This window comes from Ruditapes philippinarum, unplaced genomic scaffold (assembly GCF_026571515.1).
Source record: "Ruditapes philippinarum isolate M1 unplaced genomic scaffold, ASM2657151v2 ctg2798_1_1_1_1, whole genome shotgun sequence".
Classification (NCBI taxonomy): domain Eukaryota; kingdom Metazoa; phylum Mollusca; class Bivalvia; order Venerida; family Veneridae; genus Ruditapes; species Ruditapes philippinarum.
The window spans coordinates 337,220-349,196 of record NW_026855183.1 but is presented as its reverse complement, the minus strand read 5'-3'; positions in this window follow the sequence as shown (position 1 = coordinate 349,196).

Sequence of the window (11,977 nt, the reverse complement as noted above, 5' to 3'; positions counted from 1 at the left end):
TATTTTAAAAGAAAACAACAAAAAACAGAGAGAATAACTTATGATTATAACACAAGCTCACAAACTTGCCGCTTTAAGATATGTGTATTTGTGTGCAAAGACGTTTTAAAATGATGGAAAGTCCCAACACTTTTGTTCTTTTAAGTTCCTTTTCTGATGGATGTTTGTTAATCAATAAGAAAAAAATATCGAACGCGATAGTTCGTGACTCAAGAGTTGGGCGTATGTTTCTAAATTACCACGTGGCTAAAAGCCATGTGGTAATAACCAAGTGGCTGATAATAAACGCTCTTCATGTAACTCTCGTACAAAACAATATTTCATTTAATGTCAAAAATATTTCCATGAGTCAACGTTTAGCTTAATCTTAAACGACTTTTTATACATGTATTATGCAAAACGTATTTTTTCTTATTATTTAAAAACCCTTAAAACATTTACAATGTCAACATCTTGCGAAAGAAAAAAATGTATTTGTTCAGCGTGATTCGAAAAACGTCTATCGGTTAAAAAATTAAAGCAACACTTTTAACTTGCACGCACAAATCATTCTCACGCAAATCACAAAACATGTTACTCTGTACATACTTAAAATATTAACAACAGCTAACTTAACCTCTTCCTGAAACAATCAAAACCGCTCAAGCATTTTTATTACATTTCAAGGACATGGTATCATGAAATGCAATGGAAAACAGTAAATATTCAATAAAAATGAATAAAAACTGACATTGAATATTTTGTAAGAAAAGAAAGTCATTACTGTGTTTTGTGGCGTATAGATAAATCATTGAATTGAATAATTGATAAAAAAAATCACGATTTGATGGGTGAAAGATCTCGTACAATAACATTCCCGATATCAAATTGCGTTCATACCAAAGAAAATGATACAAAATAGTTGACAGGTGAAGAAGTGTAACGTACAGCACGCTCCTTTCTAAAAATAGATTTTTTTTGCGTTTCTATTATAACATAAGCCTACAGGAACTTGAAATTCTATTAATATTAATGATAATAATCCAAAATATACCCCTATACAGTATAAATAAATACTGTATAGGGGGTATATTTTGGATATTATCATTAATATTGATAGAATTTCAAGTTCCTGTGATAAGCCGCAGTCAGTGTCATGATACATGTTCACAATAAAATCGATATGTATGATTTACCCGAGAAAAACATAAGCATCGTTGCATTTCTAAAATTAGAATGCAACGCCCATTGGGCTTTTTATAAACGTACGTGAAAGAGGGTCAAAATACAGTAAAAAAGCTTGTTGCTTTTGTTTGTTTATGGTTTTTTTTTTTTTTTTTTTTTTTTGCTTTTTTGTTGTTGTTGTTGTGTTTTTTTTTGTTGTTTTTTTTTTTTTTTTTGGGGGGGGGGGTATTTATTAATTTATCTAATTATTTCAATATGAATTCCATTTTTTACGTATCTTTTTATTTATTTGATCACAAACCGATCGATTACAGCCCAGAATTAAAATTGTTCTCATTTTATTATATTAACAGACATTCTTTATCACCTCAATAAAAAATTATCAACAAGTTCCGTCATATTCGCTGTACACTATACTATCATTTTCACTTCTTGTCCCACTTGACCATTCCGATAAACTCGTAATTTTGGAAAAAACAATTGTAGTTCTAACACGTGACTTCTGATGTAAACAATTTTGAGTAACGAAAAAGTACATGTATATTGCGGTTATATGTAATGATTGAAGAAAAGGGTCTGACGATTCAATTCATTAGAGGATAAGAACAGAAAGTTAAAAAAGAATTTGTACGGAATGCAGCATCTCAAACAATAAACTATGAAAATAACGTTTCCTTGATAATAAATTATGAACGATAACATTGACATTTACATAATTTACATGTTGATGCTTATAATCATTTACAAATCATAAACAATGAAATAATTAAACTTACTTTATGGTGTATTTATGAATAAATAATAGGCATATCTATGGTGGCTGATTTGTGCCATGTCATACTTTCGATCCGCGGGGCGCCAGGCGGAAACAGGGAAAGTGTGAATTCGTCGTATTATCGTATTTTCGCCTTGCAAAACGAAAGTAGGAAACATGTTGACTTTGCCGTGCGAAACAAATGGCACAAATCAGCCATCAATCATACTCGCTTCACTTCTGGGAGTAGATCATTTTATTTTATACATTGTGAACTATTTAAAAATAAGGAATATGAAATAGGGAAATTCGCTACTTTTCCGTGAATGAAATAAACTGTGTCAATAGATCCGAGCATTTACTTACTATTTATTTCGTTTAATATATGATTTAATTTTGTAGTGAATATTATACTGAAATACCTTGTTTGACGGAAAATTGATTTATGCTAACTGACTGTCTGACTGGGTGATTGATTGATTGATTGATTGCGGTTTCACTTGTTTCCGTTTTATTGTGCCCCCACTTTAGTGGCGGGCATTTAGATTTACCCTTGTCCGTCCGTCCGTCCTTCCGTCCGTCCGTCCGTTCACTTTTGTGTCACACATAACTCAAAAAGTATTTGACCTAGAGTCATGAAACTTTACAGGAATGTTGATCAGCATGTGTAGTTGTGCACCTGGGTATTTTTGTCTGGATATTTTTAGTATTTTCAGAGTTATTGCCCTTGACTTAGTCAAGTTTTGCAATTTTCAACTTGTGTCGCATGTAACTCAAAAAGTATTTGACCTAGATTCATGAATCTTTACAGGAATGTTGATCAGCATGTGTAGTTGTGCACCTGGGTATTTTTGTCTGGATTTATTCAGTATTTTCAGAGTTATTGCCCTTGACTTAGTAAAATTTTGCAATTTTCAACTTGTGTCGCATGTAACTCAAAAAGTATTTCACCTAGAGTCATAAAACTTTACAGGAATGTTGATCAGCATGTGTAGTTGTGCAACTGGGTATTCTTGTCTGGATTTATTCAGTATTTTCAGAGTTATTGCCCTTGACTTAGTAAAATTTTGCAATTTTCAACTTGTGTCGCATGTAACTCAAAAAGTATTTGACCTAGAGTCATGAAACTTCACAAGAATATTGATCAGCATGTGCAGTTAAGCCCCAGGTATTTTTGTCTGGATTTATTTAGTATTTTTAGAGTTATTGTCCTTCACTTAGAAAATGTTTGCAATTTTCAACTTGACCCGCACGTTACTAAAAAAGGATTTGACATAGAGTCATTAAACCTTATGGGCAGGTTGCTCAGCATATTTAGATTTGCACCTGGGGTTTCTCTTGTGGATTTATCAAGTATTTGTAGAGTTATTTCCCTTGACTTAGTAAAAAGATTGACAGAACAGTGGCGCGGTGGGGGCACCCGTGTCCTATGGACACATTTCTAGTTTATTTTAATTTTTTGTCTAATTTGTTTTTGTTTTGTTTCTTTTTCAACAATCAATATTCCTTTCGTACTTACACATGAAAATAAGTCATAAGGGCGGAGTCAGAAGGTAATGGGTAATGTCTATAAATAAACATGTATATATTGAACATAATGTATTTTTCAATCACTCTTGGCATATATAGTGTAGGGTATTATGACGAGGTATGTTTTTAAAAGGAATAATAATCGACCTTTCTTTTGTGTTTACGGTAGCATGAATAGCCATTCATAAAATTTTAATATTAAACTTCATCTGTTTATAAGTGAGTGAACACAGAAAATATATTCAACATTCAGGCAGTGTTATATTTATTGACGTCAGATTTCTTTTTTTAAATGTACAAAAAATGTGCATTTATGACCTTGGTATTTGGTGACATCCGCGTACTGGTGAAACTGTAATCAAGACGGCGTTCAAATGTAATGTACGTAATGTAAAATGATAATATATCTTTGAAAGTAGTATATCGAATCATACGCGTTGTCAGCTTTTTGGTTAGACTTTAATATACTGGGAAAAAAACTTTAAAAAAGATCCTGTCCTATTTTGAACCTTCAGGAAAATTTTTACAAGAGCTAGTTTCCAAAATTAATGTATGGTCAATGTGATGATTTGTAGCCTAATCATGGCTCAATAACCATGTCGTCTTCATAAGTCTTTTATGCATCTAATTTAATGAAAGTAATTATTTTATGTAAAGTGTATTGATGAAAGTTATACAGTCTACGCAAACTCCCATGTGTTAATCGTATTCGGTTATGAGATATACACTGTCCTATTTACCAACCCAGTCAGGGTGCATGTAATAGATGTCTTTTTTGTGAAGGAGTATTTTCTTTCCAATAACATACTTTACCATTGAATAACATGTTGATCAAAATGTGTTACAATTAAGTCAGTGTATAACAGAAAATGTGCATCAAACAAGTGGTGCAGGGTCTTTCAACTAATTTAAAATATTTGAAAATCCGTGATTAACGTAAGGAACAACTAGATCTATATGTACATCTACATCATACTGCTTCAAAATTTCGATTTCGCTAAACAGACGCGTTTGTCTGTGAAAAGCTGTTAAAACAAATGTGTTAAGTGCAAGTTTATAGTTATAAAGATAAAAGCAAGTTAAAAAAAAAGACTAAAAGACTAAGATAAAAACAGATAAAAACAAAACTGACTTAACACTGGTAGAAAGGATCCAGCTGCTCTGTAAATACTGCAAAATCAGTCATTAATTACATATAACATGTGAATTATTTCCTCAACTATGATTTCTTTTTACTTTTCATAAAATCTTTTTTTATTTTTGTCGAGGTTGATATTCTTGAATAATTTTGGCTCATCTGGAGGCATGCAGCTTCGATCGTATAGTTGCAATTTTGTCGCCATCACAGTACCTGAATATCGATCGGGTCGACATCAAACATCGCCCGGTCGATATCAGGTCAATGTGATCCGATCTGCTGGGAGTGTGCTGGCATGCCAATTTCTATTTATTACATATAAAATGCACACACACGCACGTACGCACGCACACACACACACACACACACACACACACACACATACAGAGAGAAATAAAAAAGAGATATAAATTGTTATTCTTTAACGAAATGTATTTTACTATATATTAATACGTAATACATATAAAAGCAATAATAAAATTAAAATCCGTTTAAAGAATTTTTCTGCAACAAAATTGAATGAATTTGATAATAAAATAGTTTTTTATATAAAGAATTGTATGCGTGTGTTATGCTTCCAAGGGAAACCATAATTTAAGGCACTCCACTGAGGTTTTTTTTTGACATCACAGTTCTAAAAATAATTTTTTGCGATTCATACTTCATTTGATGTAGGTCTAGACCAATAACTTGTGTACAAATTTCTGATCATTTTCTTACTCCGTGTTTCCAGAATAATTATTTTAATTGTGATAAAATAACCATAAGTGAAATCAGGCTAAAAAAGCACAAAAATACAATTTTCAATTTTAAGTATATTTCTTTAATACCTTTGGCATATCTATTTGTTTTAAGGGCCTCGACTGAAATCCAAATTTTACGATTGTAGACTTTTGGACTTCAGTGGAGTTCCTTTAACTTAAGGAAAACATTTTTTTTTAAAGATTTGTTTCTTTCTAGTATATAAATAAAGCATATTTCAAGTATTTGCATAAAATCAGAATAATATGTTTCCAAATACACAACAATTCAAAAATAAGGAAAAATCTTATGAATGCCGGAAAACGAGTCATTAATTCAATACTATATATGGTTCAGTATAAGAGGATGGATATATATTATTTGAGGAAATAATTGAAATTATGTGAAGAAAAAAAAACTATGCGAATAAATTGAAGATATTATGTAGTAAACTTCGTCGGTAACGACGGATTCAAACACAGTATATTTAAGCCTCTCTATTTTTTTTATTTTATGTCTTGGTTATGAGACATTAAATAGTGATACACCCATGACCATATTTAATTACATCTTAAATTACATATTAAAGAAGCATAAAAAAGGCCACTAAATGCTACACAAAGAATATCGTTAATATCAGTATATTTTTATACATTCAACATATGTTCTGGTTTACTAAACAAAAATATTTACAATCATATTAAAAAGTTAAAAACCGTTCCCTATAAATGACATAGTCTGAATCTTGTTACAAAAAAGAAGCATTGTTATTAATATAAGTAACGCCGATCAATGTTGTTGTGACTTTAAAATGTGTGAACTTTTCATGCTAATGTCGGCCAAAAAATGTGAATTATAACACACAACCGGGTGAAGATGTGTAAGCTGACTCGTTTGTTATAATAAAAATTCGGTATTACATAGTTTAGAGGGTATAAAATAAAACATTGCCGTCATGAGTCGCGTGTTCATAAAACTATATAGCGTTATCAAGAGAAGCAATGTTTGCCTATGTTCCACGTGACTTATTTCTTCACTTATAATCATAGTTGAAATAAGTAGTTAATTGCCATATGTAAGGATATAATATTACTTTTCAAAACAACAACAACAACAAAACAACAACAACAACATCAACAGAGAATTGGTTAAGTTAAGAATATAACAAAAACTTGCTGTTAAGATTATAAAAGTAATACATCATTGTGCGAAAAGAAGACGTTTTAAAATGCTGGAAAGTCCCAACACTGTTGTTCTTATAATTTCCTTTTCTGATGGATGTTTGTTGATGAAAAGGAAAAAATATCGAACGAGATAGTTCGTGACTCAAGAGTTTGGCGTATTTGGCTAATATAACCATGTGTGTAATAACAACGTGGATAATAATAACCGCTCTTCATGTAACTCTCGTACAAAAAAAATATCCTAAGCCCGGAAGTGTAATCGTTATGCTAACAAATATAGAGGCTTTTAACACTTTTTCATTTCATGTCAAAAATATTTCCATGAGTCAACGTTGAGCTTAATCTTAAAGGACTTTTTACACAAAACGTATTTGTTCTTATTATTTAAAAACTCTTAAAACATTATCAATGTCAACATCTTACGAACGAAAAAAAATGTATTTGTTCATCGTGATTTATTAGTACTGATCGGAAAACGGTTATTGGTTAAATAGTTAAAGCAACACTTTTAACTTACACGCACAAATCATTCTCACGCAAAACAAATAACTGTTTACATACTTAAAATATTAACAACAGCTAACTTAACCTCTTCCTGAAACAATATAAACCGCTCAAGCATACTTATTACATTTCAAGGACATGATATCATGAAATGCAATGGAAAACAGTAAATATTCTGTAAAAAAATGAATAAAAACTGATATTGAATAGTTTTTAAGAAAAGAAAGTCATGACTGTGTTTTGTGGAGTATAGATAAATCATTGAATTGAATTATTGATAAAAAACCCGCGATTTGATGGGTGAAAAGTCTCGTACAATAACATTCCCGATTCATACCAAAGAAAATGATATAAAATATTTGACAGGTGAAGACGTGTAACATACAGCACGCTCCTTTCTAAAAAATATAATTTCTTTTTGCGTTTCTATTATAAAATAAGCCGTAGTCATACGTGATATTACATGTTCGCAATAAAATCGATTTGCACGATTTACCCGAGAAATATATACGCATCGTTGCATTTCTAAAATTGGAATGCAACTCCCGTTGGGCTTTTTATAAACATACGTGAAAGAGGGTTAAAATACAGGATGCTTTTGTGTTGTTTTTTTTGTTGGTTTTTTTTTGTCTTTTTTTTGTCTTTTTTTTTTCAACATGAATTCCATTTTTTACGTATCTGTTTATTTATTTTATCACAAACCGATCGATTACAGCCCAGAATTAAAATTGTTCTCATTTTATTATATAGCTGACATTATTTATCACCTCAATAAAAAAATATCAACAAGTTTATTCATATTCGCTGTACAACACTACAGTATAGTTTCATTTTCACTTCTTGTCCCACTTGACCAGTCGGATAAACTCGTAATTTCGGAAAAAATAAGGATTTACGTACAATTGTTGTTCTAACACGTGACTTCCAATGTAAACAATGTTGAGTAACGAAAAAGTACATGTACATTGCGGTTATATGTAATGATTGAAGAAAAGGGTCTGACGATTCAATTCATTAGAGGATAAGAACAGAAAGTTAAAAAAGAAATTCTACGGAATGCAGCATCTCAAACAATAAACTATGAAAAAAGCGTTTCCTTGATAATAAATTATGAACGGCAACATTGACATTTACATAATTTACATGTTATTGTTTATAATCATTTACAAATCATAAACAACGAAATAATTAAATGTACTTTATGGTGTATTTATGAATAAAATATCATGATAAATAATAGGCATATCTATGGTGGCTGATTTGTGCCATGTCGTATTTTCGCTCCGCGGGCTGCCAGGCGAAAACAGGGAAAGTGTGAATTCGTCGTATTATCGTATTTTGCGAAACGAAAGTCGGACGAAATGTTGACTTTGCCGTGCGAAAATACGACATGGCACAAATCAGCCATCAACCATACTTGCTTCACTTCTGGGATTTTATACATTGCGAACTATTAAAAAATAAGGAATGTGAAATAGGGAAATTCTCTACTTTTCCGTGAATGAAATAAACCGTGTCAATAGATCCGAGCATTTACTTACTATTTATTTCGTTTAATATATGATTTAATTTTGTAGTGAATATTATACCGAAAAACCTTGTTTGACGGAAAATTGATTTATGCTGACTGACTGTCTGTCTAGGTGATTGATTGATTGATTGATTGATTGATTGATGGCAGTTTCACTTGTTTCCGTTTTATTTATTTTAATTTTTTGTTTAATTTGTTTATGTTTTGTTTCTTTTTCAACTATCAATATTCCTTTCGTACTTACAAATGAAAATAAGCCATAAGGGCGGAGTCAGAAGGTAATGGGTAATGTCTATAAATAAACATGTATATATTGAACATAATGTATTTTACACTCACTCTTGGCATATGTAGTGTAGGGTATTATGACGAGGTATGTTTTTAAAAAGAATAATAATCGACCTTTCTTATATGTTTACGGTAGCATGAATAGCCATTCATAAAAATTTAATATTAAACTTCATCTGTTAATAAGTGAGTGAACACAGAAAATATATTCAACATTCAGGCAGTGTTATATTTATTGACGTCAGATTTCTTTTTTTAAATGTACAAAAAAATGTGCATTTATGACCTTGGTATTTGGTGACATCCGCGTACTGGTGAAACTGTAATCAAGACGGCGTTCAAATGTAATGTACGTAATGTAAAATGATAATATATCTTTGAAAGTAGTATATTGAATCATACGCGTTGTCAGCTTTTTGGTTAGACTTTAATATACTGGGAAAAAAACTTTAAAAAAGATCCTGTCCTATTTTGAACCTTCAGGAAAATTTTTACAAGAGCTAGTTTCCAAAATTAATGTATGGTCAATGTGATGATTTGTAGCCTAATCATGGCTCAATAACCATGTCGTCTTCATAAGTCATTTATGCATCTTATTTAATGAAAGTAATTATAAATATTTTATGTAAAGTGTATTGATGAAAGTTATACAGTCTACGCAAACTCCCATGTGTTAATCGTATTCGGTTATGAGATATACACTGTCCTATTAACCAACCCAGTCAGGGTGCATGTAATAGATGTCTTTTTTGTGGAGGAGTATTTTCTTTCCAATAACATACTTTACCATTGAATAACATGTTGATCAAAATGTGTTACAATTAAGTCAGTGTATAACAGAAAATGTGCATCAAAAAAGTGGTGCATGGTCTTTCAACTAATTTAAAATATTTGAAAATCCGTGATTAACGTAAGGAACAACTAGATCTATATGTACATCTACATCATACTGCTTCAAAATTTTGATTTCGCTAAACAGACGCGTTTGTCCGTGAAAAGCTGTTAAAACAATTGTGTTAAGTGCAAGTTTATAGTTAAAGATAAAAGCAAGTTAAAAAAAGACTAAAAGACTAAGATAAAAACAGATAAAAACAAAACTGACTTAACACTTGTAGAAAGGATCCAGCTGCTCTGTAAATACTGCAAAATCAGTCATTAATTACATATAACATGTGAATTATTTCCTCAACTATGATTTCTTTTTACTTTTCATAAAAAATTTTTTTATTTTTGTCGAGGTTGATATTCTTGAATAATTTTGGCTCATCTGGAGGCATGCAGCTTCGATCGTATAGTTGCAATTTTGTCACCATCACAGTACCTGAATATCGATCGGGTCGACATCAAACATCGCCCGGTCGATATCAGGTCAATGTGATCCGATCTGCTGGGAGTGTGCTGGCATGCCAATTTCTATTTATTACATATAAAATGCACACACACGCACGCACGCACGCACACACACACACACACACACACAGAGAAATAAAAAAGAGATATAAATTGTTATTCTTTAACGAAATGTATTTTACTATATATTAATACGTAATACATATAAAAGCAATAATAAAATTAAAATCCGTTTAAAGATTTTTCTGCAACAAAATTGAATGAATTTGATAATAAAATAGTTTTTTATATAAAGAATTGTATGCGTGTGTTATGCTTCCAAGGGAAACCATAATTTAAGGCACTCCACTGAGGGGTTTTTTTGACATCACAGTTCTAAAAATAATTTTTCGCGATTCATACTTCATTTGATGTAGGTCTAGACCAATAACTTGTGTGCAAATTTCTGATCATTTTCTTACTCCGTGTTTCCAGAATAATTATTTTAATTGTGATAAAATAACCATAAGTGAAATCAGGCTAAAAAAGCACAAAAATACAATTTTCAATTTTAAGTATATTTCTTTAATACCTTTGGCATATCTATTTGTTTTAAGGGTCTCGACTGAAATCCAAATTTTACGATTTTAGGCTTTTGGACCTCAGAGAAGTTCCTTTAACTTAAGGAAAACATTTTTTTTTAATTTGTTTCTTTCTAGTTTATAAATAAAAACTACTTCAAGTATTTGCATTAAATCAGAATAATATGCTTTCAAATACACAACAATTCAAAAATAAGGAAAAATCTTCTGAATGCCGGAAAACGAGTCATTAATTCAATACTGTATATAGTTCAGTATAAGAGGATGGATATAACATTATTTGAGGAAATCATTGAAATTATGTGAAGAAAAAAAACTATGCGAATAAATTGAAGATATTATGTAGTAAACTTCGTCGGTAACGACGGATTCAAACACAGTATATTTAAGCCTCTCTATTTTTTTTTATTTTATGTCTTGGTTATGAGACATTAAATAGTGATACACCCATGGCCATATTTAATTACATCTTAAATTACATATTAAAGAAGCATAAAAAGGCCACTAAATGCTACACAAAGAATATCGTTAATATCAGTATATTTTTATACATTCAACATATGTTCTGGTTTACTAAACAAAACTATTTACAATCATATTAAAAAGTTAAAAACCGTTCCCTATAAATGACATAGTCTGAATCTTGTTACAAAAAAGAAGCATTGTTATTAATATAAGTAACGCCGATCAATGTTGTTGTGACTTTAAAATGTGTGAACTTTTCATGCTAATGTCGGCCAAAAAATGTGAATTATAACACACAACCGGGTGAAGATGTGTTAGCTGACTCGTTTGTTATAATAAAAATTCGGTATTACATAGTTTAGAGGGTATAAAATAAAACATATTGCCGTCATGAGTCGCGTATTCATAAAACTATATAGCGTTATTAAGAGAAGCAATGTTTGCCTATGTTCCACGTGACTTATTTCTTCACTTATAATCATAGTTGAAATAAGTAGTTAATTGCCATATGTAAGGATATAATATTACTTTTCAAAACAAAAACAACAACAACAAAACAACAACAACAACAGAGAATTGGTTAAGTTAAGAATATAACAAAAACTTGCTGTTAAGATTATAAAAGTAATACATTGTGCGAAAAGAAGACGTTTTAAAATGCTGGAAAGTCCCAACACTGTTGTTCTTATAATTTCCTTTTCTGATGGATGTTTGTTGATGAAAAGGAAAAAATATCGAACGAGATAG